This window comes from Tamandua tetradactyla, chromosome 4 (genome assembly GCF_023851605.1).
Source record: "Tamandua tetradactyla isolate mTamTet1 chromosome 4, mTamTet1.pri, whole genome shotgun sequence".
Classification (NCBI taxonomy): Eukaryota; Metazoa; Chordata; class Mammalia; order Pilosa; family Myrmecophagidae; genus Tamandua; species Tamandua tetradactyla.
The window spans coordinates 62,321,066-62,339,365 of record NC_135330.1 but is presented as its reverse complement, the minus strand read 5'-3'; the positions used below and the strand labels follow the sequence as shown (position 1 = coordinate 62,339,365).

The window sequence follows — 18,300 nt, the reverse complement described above, 5'->3', positions numbered from 1 at the left end:
GTGGTTCTGCCTATATTGTCTTTGTAAGTTTATGTCTAAAACATCCTCCAAAATGATATGAAAATTTTCTTTGCCCAGGATTAGGAGGAAATAACTACAGAAGATGAGATATTCATCCATTTTCCTTATATAAGGAATGATCACAAAACATGTCTTCTTAAGAATAAGAAGAGTAAAAATGAAAGAGGGAAACCGATAGTTGTACAATATGCCTAGCTAGCTAAACTGAGCAATCTATTGTTTGCACTTAGTTCCCTGGAAGTTCACCAGCCCTCCTCAGTTCTGCTTCCAGGAATAAGATAACAGAGTAACATCAAGAACACCCTGTGGGGCGGGCCATGGTGGCTCAGCCCTGCCAAGCCTGAGGACCCGGGTTCGATTCCCGGTGCCTGACCATGTGAAAAAAAAAAAAAAAACACCCTGTGGCCCAGTGAATCAGTGACTTCCTCCTCAAAAGACTGAAGCTTGAAAACAGTCATGAAGACTCAACACACAAGAGCTTACACGTCAATATCTAAAGCTAATCACTGATGCTGGAGCAACAAGACGTGCCTGAGACAACACAGGATGAGGCATTTGCCCATGCCTTCCTCACGAAAACCCAATGTCATCAGCTGAGCTGATAAAGATGAATCATGTGGACATTACTTAGCTTTTGAGCCCCTACCCACTTTCCTTTACCTGTAGAAACCTGAACCCACAGCCCCACCTTGAACTGGGTTTGGGAAGATTCCTCCAGTTCCTTGCAAAGTGCACTTGCAATAAATCACCTTCACACAGAGAGCCATGTGTCTCCTTTGTAACCCTGGGTCTGGTGGGCCCTTCTATGGAAAATGCCATGCTTGCAGTAACAATACCATCATCCTTTACAGTTACTTTAGCAAAACATTTTGAAGACCATTGCTGCAGACCATCCACCCTCTGATCTCACAGCCAACATTTCCACCAGTGAGAATCCTACTTATTCAAGACCCAAGTTATGTCCTATATTCTCCAGAAAGCATTCTCTTATCTCCCCAGATGGCTGGGACTTCTCCCTTCCCAGAATTTTAACAGCACTCTGCACCTCACTTAGTACAGCATCTAACTGAACTACAAAGCTGAAAATGACATCCGTGAACTTGTGTACACAAGTATCTCCTTTGACTAGGGATGATGCTCCTCACTGGGCTACCCACAGAGCCTTGCACAGCACCTGGTGCGTAACAGGGGCTCAATAAAAGTTCACTGAATTGATTTAGACAAGCTAAGGGTGGCATTGAAGCTGATCAACAGGTTCAGGATTGGTAAGAGGTTGCAATGGAAATCCATGGTCGAGCAACGTTGGATTCGGCTTTGCTAGCAAGAGGCATTTCAGCCTTGGTACAGGAGGAAATGAGTCCAGTTGATACCAAATACCCAGCTACAGGGATTTGGCTGGGGTTGCACTGGGGTCAACTGTTTCCTATTTCCATGCTTTTCAAAATGGGGTCATAATCAATGCTGGGTCAAGGGTTCTAGAACATGACACATCTACATAGATCACCAGTTTCACTCAGATTTGCTGTGGCAGGAGGTGGGGAAAGTTTAATTACCTAGCTATTAAGTAATTGTATACATTTTTAAAATTAAAATATTAATAACAGCTAACACACATAGTACTTACTGAGTGGCTTTTCCGTTCTAAGAATTTTATGTATTAAACACATTTAATCATTGCAACAATGCCATGAGGAAACCAAGGCTGAAAGCAGGTTAAGTTACCTGCCCAAGGCTCCTGGCCGGTAATCTGAAAAACCAGGATTTCAACCCATGTGGTATGGCTCCCGAGTCTGTGCCTTTATCCCCAAACTATGTATCTTAAAAGAAGTATAGGTTTGTTTTACAGGAGAAAGAGAAATTTGCATGCCTTTTTAAGCTACAAATTTCGATGTGTAGGCTCTATGAACTGCATCTTTTCCTAGGAGTGGAGGAGCGGGTAGAGGGGGTGGTGGGGACTTGGTTACTCTCTGTGACTTTAAGGTTGTGGGTAAAAAGGGTTTTCAACCCTCTGGGCTCTTTATTAGGCTGGGTGGGGAATAAAGTGGGGGAAAAATGGAAGAGGGATTGAAGTTGCCTTGAGAAGAAGACATTAAAACAGACCCTAAGCCTGGGAAATGTCATCTGCATATTCATGAAGGTAATTTTTCTCTGCCTTCTAGCTCATTAGAGACATTGGGAGGGATTGGGCTGGGGCACCTGCTGGAGTAAGAGGGGAATGATGCCTGTCTCACCACCTGGGCTGTGGTTGTCTTGGAGAAATCTTTTGCCAAAGAGGGAGCTGTGTTTATGCCAAGCAGGGATCAGCTGTGACAACCAAGGGAGGGGGCAATGGGCAAGGAATCCCCTAGGGTGATGGGGGCAGGGATCACATAGTGCTTGGCATCTACGCCCAAGGCAGATGTGTGTTGATGAAAAGGAGAAAAGGGACATAAGTTAAAATATGAAGAGAAGAGAGTTACGTACAAGCATTTCTCTGTGAAGGCAGGGTAAAAAACATGCTTTACAGAAATATGGGCAGGAAGCACACAAAAGTAGGAGTGAATGAGTTCCCCTGCCCTACATTCTATTTTTCAAACTTTTTTCGTGGTTGTTATTTTACTTTACTAGTAATAAAAAATATGTATTTCTTTTCTAAGTAGAGTGGAGACAAAGGAAGCATAAAACAAAACTTTTGACTTTGGCCCAAAGCTAGTCAGGCAGAATGTTCTGTACTCTCCCTGAAAATGCCTTATTCTGGAGTGTGCAGACCACTCTGCAGTTTGTAAAACACTTACAGACACACTAGGTTACAATTAGTCTCCCCAAGCTATGCAGTAGGCAGGGTAGAATGTTGCTCCCATTTTACAGGGGGTACACTGAGCCCTGGAGAAGGGAAGTGGTTTGCTGGAGGCCTCGTAGTATCCATTTGGCTTCTCCACTGATTTGATTTTGGACAAGTTACTTACAAAGGATCTAATGAACTCATCGCTAATAAGCCATTATGTCCAAATCACATTTTAGTTCCAAAGTTGGATTTAAGGTTGGGGAAGTAACCCAGAAGCCATAAAGGGAGAGAGACAAACGGAAATTGAACCCTCAGCCTGGGTGCAGATGGAAAGCTCAAGTATATGCCACTCTGTTCTTCGCCCACCTTTGGGGATGAAGAGAGGGACAGCCATGGCACACTGCTCTGCAGAGGACATTCAATGGGTCACTGAGGCACTAGAGACAGAGATGGGAACATGGAAGTGTGAGAATGGCACAAAAAGACCCACTGGGGTCTTTTCTGGGATTGAAGGCAAGATCAACCCAAGGCATTATGGTGTCCTAGACTGGAAGTATTCCTAATCCCTCTTCCTTTTACATTGCCACCAATAATGGACAAGAGTCCTTATTTCTTTGCATCCTTACCAACACTTCTTATTTTCAGTTTTTTTGAAAATAGCCATCCTAGTGGGTGTGAAGTGGTATTTCATTGTAGTTTTAATTTGTATTTTTCAGTAAGTAATGATGTTGAGTATTTTATAATCTGCCTGTTGGCCATTTGAATATCTTCTTTGGAGAAATGTTTATTCAAATCCTAGGCCCATTTTTAAATTGGATTGTTCGTCTTTTTGTTGTTGACTTGTAGGAGTTTTTTATATTATATTGTGTATTTAAACCCTTACCAGATATATGTTTTCCAAATTTTTTCTCCCATTCTTTAGATTGTCTTTTCACTTTATTGACAATGTCGTTTGATTCACCAAAGTTTTTCATTTTGATGAAGTTCATTTTAACTATTTTTTTCTTTTGTTGCTTGTACTTTTAGTGTGAAATCTAAAAGTCCGTTGCCTACTACAAGGCCCTGAAGATATTTCTTTATGTTTTTCTGTAAGGGTTTACAGTATTAACTCTTATATTTAGGTTGTTGATCCATTTTAAATTAATTTTTATATATGGTAAGAGGTAGGGATCCATATTCATTCTTTTGTATGTGGATTTTCAATTGTCCCAGCACCATTTGTTGAAGTGACTATTCTTTCCCCATGAAATGAACTTGCCACCCTTATAAAAATCAACTGGGCATAGGTGTGTGGATTTAAACTCTGGATTCTCAATTCTATTCCTATTAGTCCATATGTCTATTCTTATGGTAGTACCACACTGTTTTAACTACTGTAGCTTTGTAATAAGTTTTGAAATCAGGAACTGTGAGGCCTTCAACTTCATTCTTCTTTTTCAAGATTGTTTTGGCAATTCAAGGCCACTTACAATTCCATGTGAATTTGAGAATCAGTCTTTCTATTTCTCAAAAAAAGGCTGCTCGAATTTTGATAGGTATTGCATTGAACTTGTTGATCACTTTATGCAGTATTAATATCTTAACAACATTAAGTCTTTCAATCCATGCACATGGGATGTCTTTCCATTTAAATAAATGGTCTTCTTTAATTACTTTCAGCAATGTTTTGTAGCTTTCCAGATAAAAGTCTTTCACCTTCTTGGTTAAATTTACTCCTAGGTTTTTATTCTTTTAGATTCCATTGTAAATGGAATCGTTTTCTTGATTTCCTTTTCAGATTGTTCTATTAGTTAGTTTAAGTTTCTGGTGGATTCTTAGAGATTTTCTCTATATAAGATCATGTCGTCTGCAAATAGGGATGACTTGACTTCTTCCTTTCCAACTTCGGTGCCTTTTATTTCTTTCCCATGCCTAATAACTCTAGCTAGAACTTACAGTTCAGTGTTGAGTAACAGTAGGGACAGAAAGCATCCTCATCTTGCTCCTGATATTAGGGGGAGAGCCTTCACTGTTTTTCCATTAAGCATGATATTTACTGTGGGTTTTTCATAAATGCTCTTTATCATATTGAGAGAGTTCCCTTTTTTTAAATTTTTTTTTATTAACGGAAAGAAAAAAAAAGAAATTAACACAACATTTAGAAATCATACCATTCTACATATGCACTCAGTAATTCTTAACATCATCACATAGATTCATGATCATCGTTTCTTAGTACATTTGCATCGGTTTAGAGGAACTAGCAACACAACAGAAAAAGATATAAAATGTTAATATAGAGAAAAGAAATAAAAGTATTAATAATAGTAAAAAAAAAAAGAAAAAAAAGAAAAACAAAACAAAACAAACAAACAAAAAAACCCTATAGCTCAGATGCAGCTTCATTCAGTGTTTTAACATGATTACTTTACAATTAGGTATTATTGTGCTGTCCATTTTTGAGTTTTTGTATCTAGTCCTGTTGCACAGTCTGTATCCCTTCAGCTTCAATTACCCATTGTCTTACCCTGTTTCTAATTCCTGCTGGACTCTGTTACCAATGACATATTTCAAGTTTATTCTCGAATGTACATTCACATCAGTGGGACCATACAGTATTTGTCCTTTAGTTTTTGGCTGGACTCACTCAGCATAATATTCTCTAGGTCCATCCATGTTATTACATGTTTCATAAGTTTATCTTGTCTTAAAGCTGCATAATATTCCATTGTATGTATATACCACAGTTTGTTTAGCCATTCTTCTGTTGATGGACATTTTGGCTGTTTCCATCTCTTTGCAATTGTAAATAACGCTGCTATAAACATTGGTGTGCAAATGTCCGTTTGTGTCTTTGCCCTTAAGTCCTTTGAGTAGATACCTAGCAATGGTATTGCTGGGTCGTATGGCAATTCTATATTCAGCTTTTTGAGGAACCGCCAAACTGCCTTCCACAGTGGTTGCACCATTTGACATTCCCACCAACAGTGGATAAGTGTGCCTCTTTCTCCGCATCCTCTCCAGCACTTGTCATTTTCTGTTTTGTTGATAATGGCCATTCTGGTGGGTGCGGGATGATATCTCATTGTGGTTTTGATTTGCATTTCTCTAATGGCCAGGGACATTGAGCATCTCTTCATGTGCCTCTTGGCCATCCGTATTTCCTCTTCTGAGAGGTGTCTGTTCAAGTCTTTTTCCCATTTTGTAATTGGGTTGGCTGTTTTTTTGTTGTTGAGTTGAACAATCTCTTTATAAATTCTGGATACTAGACCTTTATCTGATATGTCATTTCCAAATATTGTCTCCCATTGTGTAGGCTGTCTTTCTACTTTCTTGATGAAGTTCTTCGATGCACAAAAGTGTTTAATTTTGAGGAGCTCCCATTTATTTATTTCTTTCTTCAGTGCTCTTGCTTTAGGTTTAAGGTCCATAAAACCGCCTCCAGTTGTAAGATTCATAAGATATCTCCCTACATTTTCCTCTAACTGTTTTATGGTCTTAGACCTAATGTTTAGATCTTTGATCCATTTTGAGTTAACTTTTGTATAAGGTGTGAGATACGGGTCTTCTTTCATTCTTTTACATATGGATATCCAGTTCTCTAGGCACCATTTATTGAAGAGACTGTTCTGTCCCAGGTGAGTTGGCTTGAGAGAGTTCCCTTTTATTCATAGTTTTATGAGTGTTTTTATCATGAAAGAATATTGTATTTTGTCAAATGCCTTTTTTTGCCTCAACTGAGATGATCGTGTAGAGTTTTTCCATTCGTCCTATTGATGTGGTGTATTACCCTGACTGGTTATCTTATGCTGAACCACCCTGACATTCCTGGAATAAATCTCACTTGGTCATGATGTATAATCCTTTTAATATACTATTGGATTCAGTTTGCTAGTATCTTGTTGAGAATTTTTGCATCTATATTTTAAAGGATATTGTTCTGTAATTTTATTTTCTTGTGCTATCTTCGTCTGGCTTTGGTATCAGGGTAATGCTGGCCTGAGTTAGGAAGTAATCTCTCCTCTTCTATTTTTTGGAAGAGTTTGGTCTTAAGTCTTCTTTAAATGTTTGGTAGTAGCAGTGAAAACATTCAATCCTGAACTTCTCTTTGTTTTCAATTACTGATTCAATCTCTTTGCTTGCTGTAGGTCTGTTGAGATTTTCTATTTCTTCTTGCGTCAGAATAGATAATTTGGATTTTTCTAGGATTTTTTTTTCATTTTATCGAGGTTTTCTAATTGTTTCTAATTGTTGGCATATAATTGTATATAGTACTTTCTTATATTCCTTTTTATTTCTGTAAAGTTGGTAGTTATGTCCCCACTTTCATTCTTGATTTTAGTTATTTGTGTTTTCTCTGTCTTTGTCAGCCTGGCTAAATAAAGGTTTATTGATTCTGTTGATCTTTTTTTAAAAAAAAACTTTGGGCTTTATTGTATCTATTGTTATTCTGTTTTCTATTTCATTTATCTCTGCTCTAACCTTTACTATTTCCTTCCTTCTACTTACTTTCGGTTTAGTTTGGTCTTCCCGTTCTAGTCTTTTGGTGTGAAGTTAGGATATTGATTTGTGATCTTTCTTCTTCTTTAATGCAGGCATTTGGAGCTCTAAATTTCCCTTTCAGCACTGCCTTCACTGTATTCCATAGATTTTGGTGTGTTGTTGTTCTAGTTTGCAAGCTGACAGAATGTAATACAACAGAAATGGAACAGCTTTTAAAAAGGGGAGTTTATTAAGTTGCAAGTTTATAGTTCTAAGGCTGTAAAAACACCCAACATTAAAGCAAGACTATAGAAATGCTCAGTCTAAGGCTTCCAGGGAAAGATAGCTTGGTTCAAGAAGGCCGATAACGTTTAGGGTTTCTCTCTCAACTGGAAAGGCATATGGCAAACATAGCGATGTCTGCTAGCTTTCTCTTCCGGCTTCTTGTTTCATGAAGCTCCCCCAGGTGCATTTTTCTTCTTCATCTCCAAAGGTCTCTGGCTGTGTGGACTCTGGTGGTTTTCACGGCTCTGAAGTTTTTTCCATAATGGTTCCCCTTTTAAAGGATTCCAATAAACTAATCAAGACCCACCTGGAATGGGTGGAGCCACATCTCCCTCTAATCAAAGGTTAATAACAACAACTGGCTGTGCCATCTCCATGGAGATAATCTAATCAAGTTCTCAACCTGTAGTGCTGAATAAGGATTAAAAGAGACAGCTGCCTCCACAAGATGGATCAGGATTAAGAAAATGGCTTTTCCAGGGCATATAATCCTTTCAGATCAACGCAGTTGTGTTTTTGTTTTCATTTGTTTCAAGATATTTTCTAATTTTCCTTATGATTTTTTTCTTTAACACACTGGTTGTTAAAAAGTGTATTGTCTAATTTTCACATTTGTGAATTTTCCAATTTTCATTCTGTTATTGATTTCTAGGTTTATTGTATTCTGGTTCAAGAAGATACTTTGTATGATTTAAAAATTTAAAAATTTATTAAAATTTGATTTGTAGTCTAACATATGGTCTGCCCTAAAAGATATTTCATGCGTGCTTGTGAATAATGTGTATTCTGTTGTTGTTGGATGGAGTGTTGTATATATGTCTATTAGAAATAATTGGTTAATGGTGTTTTTCAAGTCCTCTATTTCCTTACTGAGGTTCTATTTAGATGTTCTGTCAATTATTGAAAGTGTTGTATTGACGTCTCCAACTATTATTGAAAAACCATCTATTTCTCACTTGAGTTCTGTCAATTTTTGCTTAATATATTTTGGGGCTCTGTTGTGAGATACATATATGTTTATAACGATTATATCTTCTTGCTGGATTGAAATTTTCTCAACATATAATGTTCTTCTTTGTCTCATAATTTTTTTTACTCTAAGTCAATTTTATCTGACAGTAATATAGCTATTTCAGCTCTCTTTTGATTATTGTTTGCATGGAATATCTTTTTCTACCCTTTTAATTTAACCTTTTTTTGTCTTTGTATCTAAAATGACATTTGTAGACCACATATAGTTGTCTTCCAGTCGCTACCTTTTAATAGGGGAGTTTACCATTGGCATTTAAGGTAATAACTGAGAAGAAAGAATTCAGTTCTGCCATTGATATTTTGTTTTCTGGGTGTCTTTTATGTTTTTGCTCTTCAATTACACCATTACTGCCTTTTTTGTATTTAGTTGCTTTTGTGTAGTATACCATTTTGATTCCCTTATTCTATCCATTTCTCTACATTTTTTATTTTCTTAATGCTTATCTCTGTAGACAATGAACATCTTAAACTAATAATAACCTAGTTCCACTAGTAACTACCTAGTTTCAGTAGAATACAAACTTTCTACTCCTATATAACTCCATCCTTCTCCCTTTATATTGCTATTTTTTTCACATTATGTCTTTACACATTGTATGCCCATTTTACATGTTTGTCCGTTAAATTGGGAAAAAGCACTTATAAACACAAAGTACAAAAACAGGATTTTTAGTTTACTTATGTTATTACCTTTACCAATGTTCTTTATTTCTTCTTCTGGATTCAAGTTACTGTCTAGAATCCTTTTATTTCAGCCTGAAGGCTGAAGGACTCCCTTTAGCATTTCTTTCAGGGCAAGTCTTCTGGTAATGAACTCTTCTAGCTTTACTTTATATGGGAATGCCTTAATTTCTCCTTCATTTTTGAAAGACAATTTTTCCCAATATAAAATTCCTGGCCGACAGTTATTTTCTTAAAACTTTAAATATGCCATCCATTTTGGTTTGCTACAGCTGCCAGAATGCAATATACCAGAAATGGATTGGCTTTTTCAAAGGGGATTTATTAGATTACAAATTTATAGTTCTAAGGCCATGTCCAAATTAAGGCATCACTAAGAGGCTACCTTTACTCAAGAAAGGCCGATCATGTCTAGAGTTTCTCTGTCACATGGGAAGACACATTGCAACATCTGCTGACCCTTTGTCCCTGGGTTTCATTGCTCCCAGCTGCTGGTTCCAGTGGCCTCCCTTTGAGATTCTGTCTGTCTCCAAGCATCTCCAAATGTCTGTCACCTGGTTTCCTGTCTCTGCTCTCCTAGTCGGCACTTAGTGCTCTCTCTCTCTCTCTCCATGAACTCTTTCAAGGATTCCAGTAAACTAATTAAGACCTACCTTGAATACTGGGGCTACATCTCTATGGAAATAATCTAATCAAAGTGTCCCACCCAAAACTGGGGGGAGGGTCACATCTCCATGGAAACAGCCTAATCAAAAGATCCCACCTGTAATAAGGCTGCACGGACAAGATTGGATAAAAACAACATGACTTTTCTGGGGTACATAATAGTTTCAAACCAGCACACCATCCCACTGCCTTCTGGCTTCTTGGATTTCTGATAAGAAATACACTATTAATCTTATTGGAGATCCCTTTTATGTGACAAGTCACTTCTTTCTTGTTGCTTTCAAAATCTGTCTTTGGATTTTGACAATTTCACTATAATGTGTACTGGTGTAATCTCTTAAAGTCCACCCTGTTTGGGGGTTGTTGAGCTTCCTGAATGTATATATTCATGTCTTCCATCACATTGGGGAAATTTTCAGCCATTATATCTTCAAATAATTTTTCAGCCCCTTTCTCTCTCTCATCATTTGAGGATTCTAATGATGCATGTGTTGTTACATATGATGGTGTGGTAGTCAGGTTCAGGTGTCAACTTGGCCAGGTGAAGATGCCTAGTTCTACTGCTATGGACATGAGCCAATGGCATGTGAAGCTCATCTGTTGCTGATTATATCTGCAGTTGGCTAGAAGGCATGCCTGCTGCAATGAATGATGTTTGATTTAATTGGCTAGTACTTAAATGAGAGAGCTCAATGTAGCACAGCCCAAGCACCTCGCCATACCTCATCTCAGCACTTGCAGCTCAGCTCAGGCCTTTGGAGATGCAGAAATGAATCACCCCAGGGAATGTTGTTGGAAGTCAGTCGCCTGGAAAGCAGGCCAGCAGAGATCACCCTGTGTCCTCCCAGTAAGAAAGAACCTCAGTTGAAAGTTAGCTGCCTTTCCTCTGAAGAACTAACCAAATAAATCCTTACCCTTTTATTAAAAGCCAATCCATCTCTGTGTATTGCATTCCGGCAGCTAGCAAACTAGAACAGATGGTGTCCCACAGGACTTTCAGGCTCCATTCATTTTTCTCATTAATTTTTTTCTGCTCTTCACACTGGATAATCTCAATGCTCATGTCTTCAAGTTTGCAGATCTTTTCTTCTGCCTGTTCACATCCTCTACTGAATCTGTCTGATGAATTTTTCCTTTCAATAATTGTACTTTGCACCTCCAAAATTTCCGTTTGGTTCCTTTATTTTAATTAAAAAAAATTAACAAGAAACAAAACATTAAGATATCATTCCATTCTACATATACAATCAGTAATTCTTAATATCATCACATAGTTGCATAGTCATCATTTCTTAGAACATTTGCATTGATTTAGAAAAAGAAATAAAAAGACAACCGAAAAAGAAATAAAACGATAACAGAGAAAAAAAGATTATACATACCATACCCCTTACCCCTCGCTTTCATTTACCACTAGCATTTCAAACTAAATTTATTTTAACATTTGTTCCCCCTGTTATTTATTTTTATTCCATATGTTCTACTCGTCTGTTGACAAAGTAAATAAAAGGAGCATCAGACACAAGGTTTTCACAATCACACAGTCACATTGTTACAGCTGTATCATTATTCAATCATCCTCAAGAAACATGGCTACTGGAACACAGCTCTACATTTTCAGGCAGTTCCCTCAAGCCTCTCCACTACATCTTGAACAACAAGGTGATAGCTACTTAATGCGTAAGAATAACCTCCAGGATAACCTCTCGACTCTGTTTGGAATCTCTCAGCCATTGACACTTAGTCTCATTTCACTCTTCCCCCTTTGGTCGAGAAGTTTCTCTCAATCCCTTGATGTTAATTCTCAGCTCATTCTAGGGTTTTTCTCAGTCCCTTGATGCTGAGTCTCAGCTCATTCCAGGATCTCTGTCCCACGTAGCCAGGAAGGTCCACACCCCTGGGAGTCATGTTCCACGCAGAGAGGGGGAGGGTGGTGAGACTGCTCGTCGTGTTGGCTGGAGAGAGAGGCCACATCTGAGCAACAAAAGAGGCTCTCTTGGGGGTGATTCTTAGGCCTAAATTTTAAGTAGACTTGACCTATCCTTTGTGGGGTTAAGTTTCATATGAACAAACCCCAAGACTGGGGGCTCAGCCTATAGCTTTGGTGGTTCCTTTTTATAACTTCTATTTCTTTATTTTCCTCAGGCAACACTTTCCTAATTTCCTTCAGTTATTTGTTTATGGATTTCTTTAGATCATCAAACATATTTAAGACAGTTGATTTAAAGGCAAATTTTTTTTGTCCTGTGAATGTGCTGTGTTTTTTTTTTGTATGTTTTGTAATTTTTTGTTGGTAACTGGATATTCTAAGTATTATGTTGCTATAACTCTGGAAATCTAGTTCTCCCACTCCTCTGGGATTGCTAGGTTTTTATTGTTGTTGTTAAAGGAGCCATCAATTTATGACATTTCAAAACTGTTTTTGCTCTCAAATGTGGAATGAAAAGAAACAAGAGAAAATGAAAGGTACCGCCTCTTTAAGATCTGCTGCTGCTTTTGCCTGAGGGGATTGGAACAAAGGTCACCCTCAGACCAGCCATCTGATGCAGCTGATGGAGAGCAGCGATCAACAATCAGATTGTACATCCCCAGATTTTGGAGGACTACGTCTTTATAGCCCATGCTGGCATCAGCAAGATGTACCAGGAACCTGGCTTGCATCCCCCCTGCTGCCTGCCGGGTGTTTGGGCAATGGAGTGGTGGTGGTAGCTGTTGCATGGAGGGAGACATTCATTGATATTTATCATAATTTATGCACCATGTTCCCTAGACTCCAGGGTTTCCAAATAGTTGATTCAGACAGTTCCTTTTAGTTCAATAGTTTATTTAGTGGAGGGATTGATTCCTGGAACTTTCTACATCTGCCACAATCCTCTGCCCTGAGGGTTTTTTTTTTTTTTTGAGGTGATGAAAAATGGTCATTGTGGTAATGGTTACACAGCTATGTGACCATATTAAAAACCACTGGACTGTATACTTTAAATGGGTAAATATTATGGTATATGAATTATAGCTTGATAAAGCTGTAACAAAACAAACAACCCTGTACACAGATGTTCCTAGTGCCTTTATTTGTAATAGTAAAGAACTGGAACCAGCTCAGATATCAGCAAATAAATGGTTAAACTGTGGTATGTCCATACTATGGAATAGTACTCAGCAATAATTAGGAACCATCAAACGATATACACAAACTCCTGGATGAATCTCCAGGGAGTTCTGAAAAAGCCCATCTCAAAATATTGCATACTATATGATTCCATTTATATAAGAGTTTTGAAATGACAAAATTTCAGAAATGGAGACAGATCAGTGTGGCCAGATATTAGAGAGAGCGGGCAGGAGGGAGGGAAGTGGGTACGGTCATAAAAGAACAACATGATTCTTGTGGTGTTAGAACTACGTGTCCTGGTTGTGATCATATACTATAGTTTTACAAAATATTACCATTGAGGGAAGTTGGGCAAAATGTACCAAGGATCTCGGTACTATTCCTTAACGACTAAATCTACAATTTTCTCAATAAAAATTCCTGTAAGTGTTCCATCCGTACCAAGCGGAGAGGACCCTAGTTACACTTGCACCCGTGGGGGAGCCACAATTCCTGTGGCTGGCCCCACTCACCATCACCACGACCGCCAGTGAGCAGCCAGGCCGTGACCCAAGAGCCACCGGCCACCCTCCCGTGCAGTTCCCGCCCCCGGGCTCTGCCGACAGCAAACCCGGTACCAACGGCAGCAGCAACGCCAGACCGCGAGGCTGGGAGGGACAAAAAGCTCATCACAGTGAAAGTTTTGGGAAGAGTGAACTGGTTCAGTGTCAGAAACGGATATGGTATCCTCAACAGGAATGACACCAAGGAAGATGTCTTTGTAAGCCAGACTTGCATAAAGAAGAACAGCCCCAGGGCGCACCTTCTCAGTGGAGGAGATGGAGAGCCGGCAGAGTCTGATGCGGTTGAAGGAGAAAAGGCGGTGGGCGTGGCCAGTGCTGCAGGCCCGGCTGGAGTTCAGGGCAGGGCAGCACACATGCAGCAGACTGTCACCAACACAGAAGCCATCCACCTTGTAGGCGTCCTCCACGCAGTTCCCGCAATAGTGAGTGGGGAAAAGAATGAAGGAGCAGAGAGTGGTCCGGAAGGCCAGGCCCGGGAGCGCCAGCCGCACTGCAGGTTCCCACCTTGCTAGGCACGAAGACCCCAGGAGGTGTCGACACAGAATCCAGCCGTCCTGTGCGGGGAGGAGCGATGGAGGGCGCTGACAGCCGGGCTGCGGGGGAGCAAGGCAGAGCAGTGAGCTGGTCTGTATTGGGGATATGGACACGATTCTGCAGGAGCCCTCGTGGCCAAGACAGTCAAGAGAGGATGGCAACGCAGAGCATAAGGAAAATCAAGAAGACGAGACCCAAGGCCAGCAGCCACCTCGACGTCGGAACTGCCACAACTTCAGTTACCTGCGCAGACACTCCAAAAGCCCTAAACCACAGCATGGCAAAGAGACAAAGGCACCCGAGAATTCACCATTCCCAGAGTCTGAACAGGAGAGGGCTGAGTAAACGCCAGCTGACCATCTCTACCGTCCTCGGTTTAGTCATCCAACAAGAAGAAATGAACATGAAATTGCAGCAATAAACGAATAAAGGATTAGAGCTGAGGACCTAAGTATTTGCTCTTTGCTGGCTGAATAGGTAACTAGATCTGCATTAACTATCCAGCATGGTTTTTTAATTTTTATTTTTTATTACCTAAAGACACCTCTTTTTTTGGTAAGGACAGAAGTGTTTTCTAAAAACCCTGGTTTTTCTCAATACATCTTTATATATTTTAAAATTGTTTCATAACTGGTCAAGTTGAGTTTTTTTTTTAAATATATATATTTTTATTTGGCATGGGCAGGCTCCAGGAATTGAACCTGGGTCTCCAGCTTGGCAGGCGAGAATTCTGCCACTCAGCCACGGTTGGCCACCTGTTTGTTTGTTTTTTTTTTTAATGCTTTTTATTGTGAAACTTCACACATATACAGTCCATACATGGTATACAATCATTGGCTCACAATATCATCACAAAGTTGTGTAATCATCATCATGATAATTTTTAGAACATTTGCATCATTCCAGAAAAAGAAATAAAAAGAAGAAAAGTATACCCTCCCTCTCATTGGGTATTTCAATCTACCCAATTTTTCTACCCTTTATCCCCTTCTATTATTTATTTATTTTTTAATCCTTATTTTTTTTTACTCATCTGTCCACACTCTGGATAAAAGGAGCATCACACACAAGGTTTTCACAATCACACAGTCACATTGTAAAAGCTATATAATTATACAATCATCTTCAAGAATCAAGATTGTTGGAACATAACTTGAGTGTTTTAAGAACTTCATTTTTAATCTGTAATAGAAGATTACAACTTGATTTTTTTCCAAGATCAACAAACTGCAAGCACTAGTTCATATAGGTCTTAAATAATTATTAAAATAAAAAAATCATTTAAGCTTTTTTGCAACGGGTTTGCTACCAGAACACAAGTATCATGAAAACCACTGCTATATCTTAAGCCAAAATGGGAAAGGACAAGACTCATATCAACGTTGTCATTATTGGACATGTATATTTGGGCAAGTTCACCACGACTGGCCATCTTATCTACAAATGTGGTGGAATCAACAAAAGAACCATTGAAAAATTTGAGAAGGAGGCTGCTAAGATGGGAAAGGGGCGCTTCAAGGATGCCTGGGTCTTGGATAAACTAAAAGCTGAGCGTGAGTGTGGCATCACCATTGCTATCTCCCTGGGGAAATCTGAGACCAGCAAGTATTATGTGACCATCACTGATGCCCCAGGACACAGAGACTTTATTAAAAACATGATCACAGGCACATCTCAGGACTGTGCAGTCCTGATTGTTGCTGCTGGTGTTGGTGAGTTTGAAGCTGGTCTATCGAAGAGTGGACCAGCCCAAGAGCATGCCCTTCTGGCTTACACACCGGGAGTGAACCAACTAATAGCTGGTGTTAACAAAATGGATTCCACTGAACCACCTTACAGTCAGAGAGATTTGAGGAAATCATTAAGGTAGTCAGCACCTACATTAAGAAAATTGGCTACAACATGAAACAATAGGATTCATGCCAATTTCTGGTTGGAATGGTGACAACATGCTGGTGCCAAGTGCTAATATGCCTTGTTGGAATGGCCATGTCAGTGGAACCACGCTGCTTGAAGCTCTGGATTGCATCCTGCCATCTACTCGTCCAACTGACAAGCCTTGCGCTGCCTATTCTACAAAGCTGGTGGTATGGTACTGTGCCTGTGGGCCGAGTGGAGACTGGTGTTCTCAAACCGGCATGGTGGTCTCCTTTGTTCCAGCGTTACAACTGAAGTCAAGTCTATTGAAATGCACCATGAAGCTTCAAGTGAAGCTCTACCTGGGGACAGTGTGGGCTTCAATGTCAAGAATGTCTGTATAAAACATGTTTGTTGTGGCATGGTGGCTGGTGATAGCAAACATTGTCTGCCGGTGGGAGCAACTGGCTTCACTGCTCAGGGGATTACCCTGAACCATCCAGGCCAATTCAGTGCTGGCGATGCACCTGTGCTGGATTGTCACACGGCCCACACTGCTTACAAGTTTGCCGAGCTGAAGAAGACAGATCACCGTTCTGGCAAGAAGCTGGAAGCTGGCCCTAAATTCCTGAAATCTGAGGATGCCGCCATCATTGATATAGTTCCTGGCAAGCCCATGAGTGTTAAGAGTTTCTCTGACTCTTAACCTTTGGGTCATTTTGCTGTTCCTGATATGAGACAGACAGTTGCTGTGGGTGGCATCAAGGGAGTGCACAAGAAGGCTGCTGGAGCCGGCAAGGTCGCCAAGTCTGCCCAGAAAGCTAAATGAACATTACCCATAACACCTGCCACTCAGTCTTTATCAGCGGTGGAAGAACAGCCTCAGAACTGTTTGTCTCTATTGGCCATTTAAGTTTAATAGTAAAAGGCTGGTAAATGAGAACAATGCATCATAAAACCTTCAGAAGGAAATGAATGTTTTGTGGACCATTTGTTTTCATGTGGCAGTTTTAAGTTATTAGCTTTTAAAATCAGTACTTTTTAAATGGAAACAACAGCCAAAAAAAAATTTGAGACCCATTAAAACAAAGTCTAATGAGAAAAAAAAATCAATTAAAAAAAAAAACCTCCTTACTTATGGGAGTGTAAATAGGTAGAAGAACTTTGGAAAATGGGCTTGTCAGTATCTATTGAAGCTGAACATACACATACTCTATGACTCAGCATACATGAGAATACATGTTCCTCAAAATAGATACAGCAGAATGAAAATAGCAGCCTCTTTGTGGTAAGCTCAAACTGGAAACACTCAAGTGCCCATCAACAGGAAAATGGATGAATAAATTGTGGTCAATTCATACAATGAATATCATGTAGCAACAAAAGCAGACAAAGCATGGCCTCTACTGCATGGGTGAGTCTCACAAACATAAATTAAGTGAAAGAGATCAGATGGGAAAAAATCGACACTTGTGATTCCATTTATGAAAGTTCACACACACAAACTTACTCTATGGTGTTAGAAATCAGGGGAGTGGTTACCTTTGGGAAAGGTAATTACTAGAAAGGGGAATGGGGGTTTCTGAGGCACTGATACCATTTGTTTTCCTGGGTGCTGGTTTCATAGGTGTGTCCACTTTATGAAGCTTCATCGGATTTTTGGACTTTTCTCTATGTACATTAATATCTATAAAATCCCTACCTTTAAAAAAAGTTTGGGTTTTTTTTTAAGAGTCCTCTTGCCAATGGGTCACACACAGCTACCTCTCTTACTGCGGTTCTGATTCTGGTCTCCAACAATCATCTACCCGCTCAGGTAGTGTGCTGGTTTGAAAGGATGGATGGACCCTAGAAAAGCCATGTTTTAATCAAAATCCCATTTCATAAAGTCAGAATAATCCTTATTCAATACTGTATGTTTGAAACTGTAATTAGATGATCTCCCTGGAGATGTGATTTAATCAAGAGTGATTGTTAAACTGGATTAGATGACAACATGTCTCCACCCATTTGGGTGGGTCTTGAGAAGTTTCTGGCGTCCTATAAAAGAGGAAATGTTTTGGAGAATGAGAGCGATTCAGAGAGAGCAGAGCAGAACAACATAGCCACGTGAAGCAGGGTCCTCCAGCCAGCGACCTTGGAAATGAAGAAGGAAAACACCTCCTGGGGAGCTTCGTGAAGGGAAGGCAGGAGAGAAAGCTAGCAGATGATGCTGTGTCCACATGTGCCTTTCCAGCTGAGAGAGAAGTCCCGACCCTGTTCGCCATGTGCCTTCTCACTTGAGAGAGACACCCTGAACTTCATCGGCCTTCTTGAACCAAGGT

At 39.7% G+C, this 18,300-nt stretch overlaps 2 pseudogenes; both read left to right on the top strand.

Annotated features, from left to right (window-relative positions):
• Positions 1-12,369: 12,369 nt before the first annotated feature.
• On the top strand, positions 12,370-14,636 carry LOC143680263 (Y-box-binding protein 1 pseudogene; annotated as a pseudogene).
• A 774-nt stretch (positions 14,637-15,410) lies between these two features.
• LOC143679005 (elongation factor 1-alpha 1 pseudogene) lies at positions 15,411-16,805 on the top strand (annotated as a pseudogene).
• Positions 16,806-18,300: the final 1,495 nt, after the last annotated feature.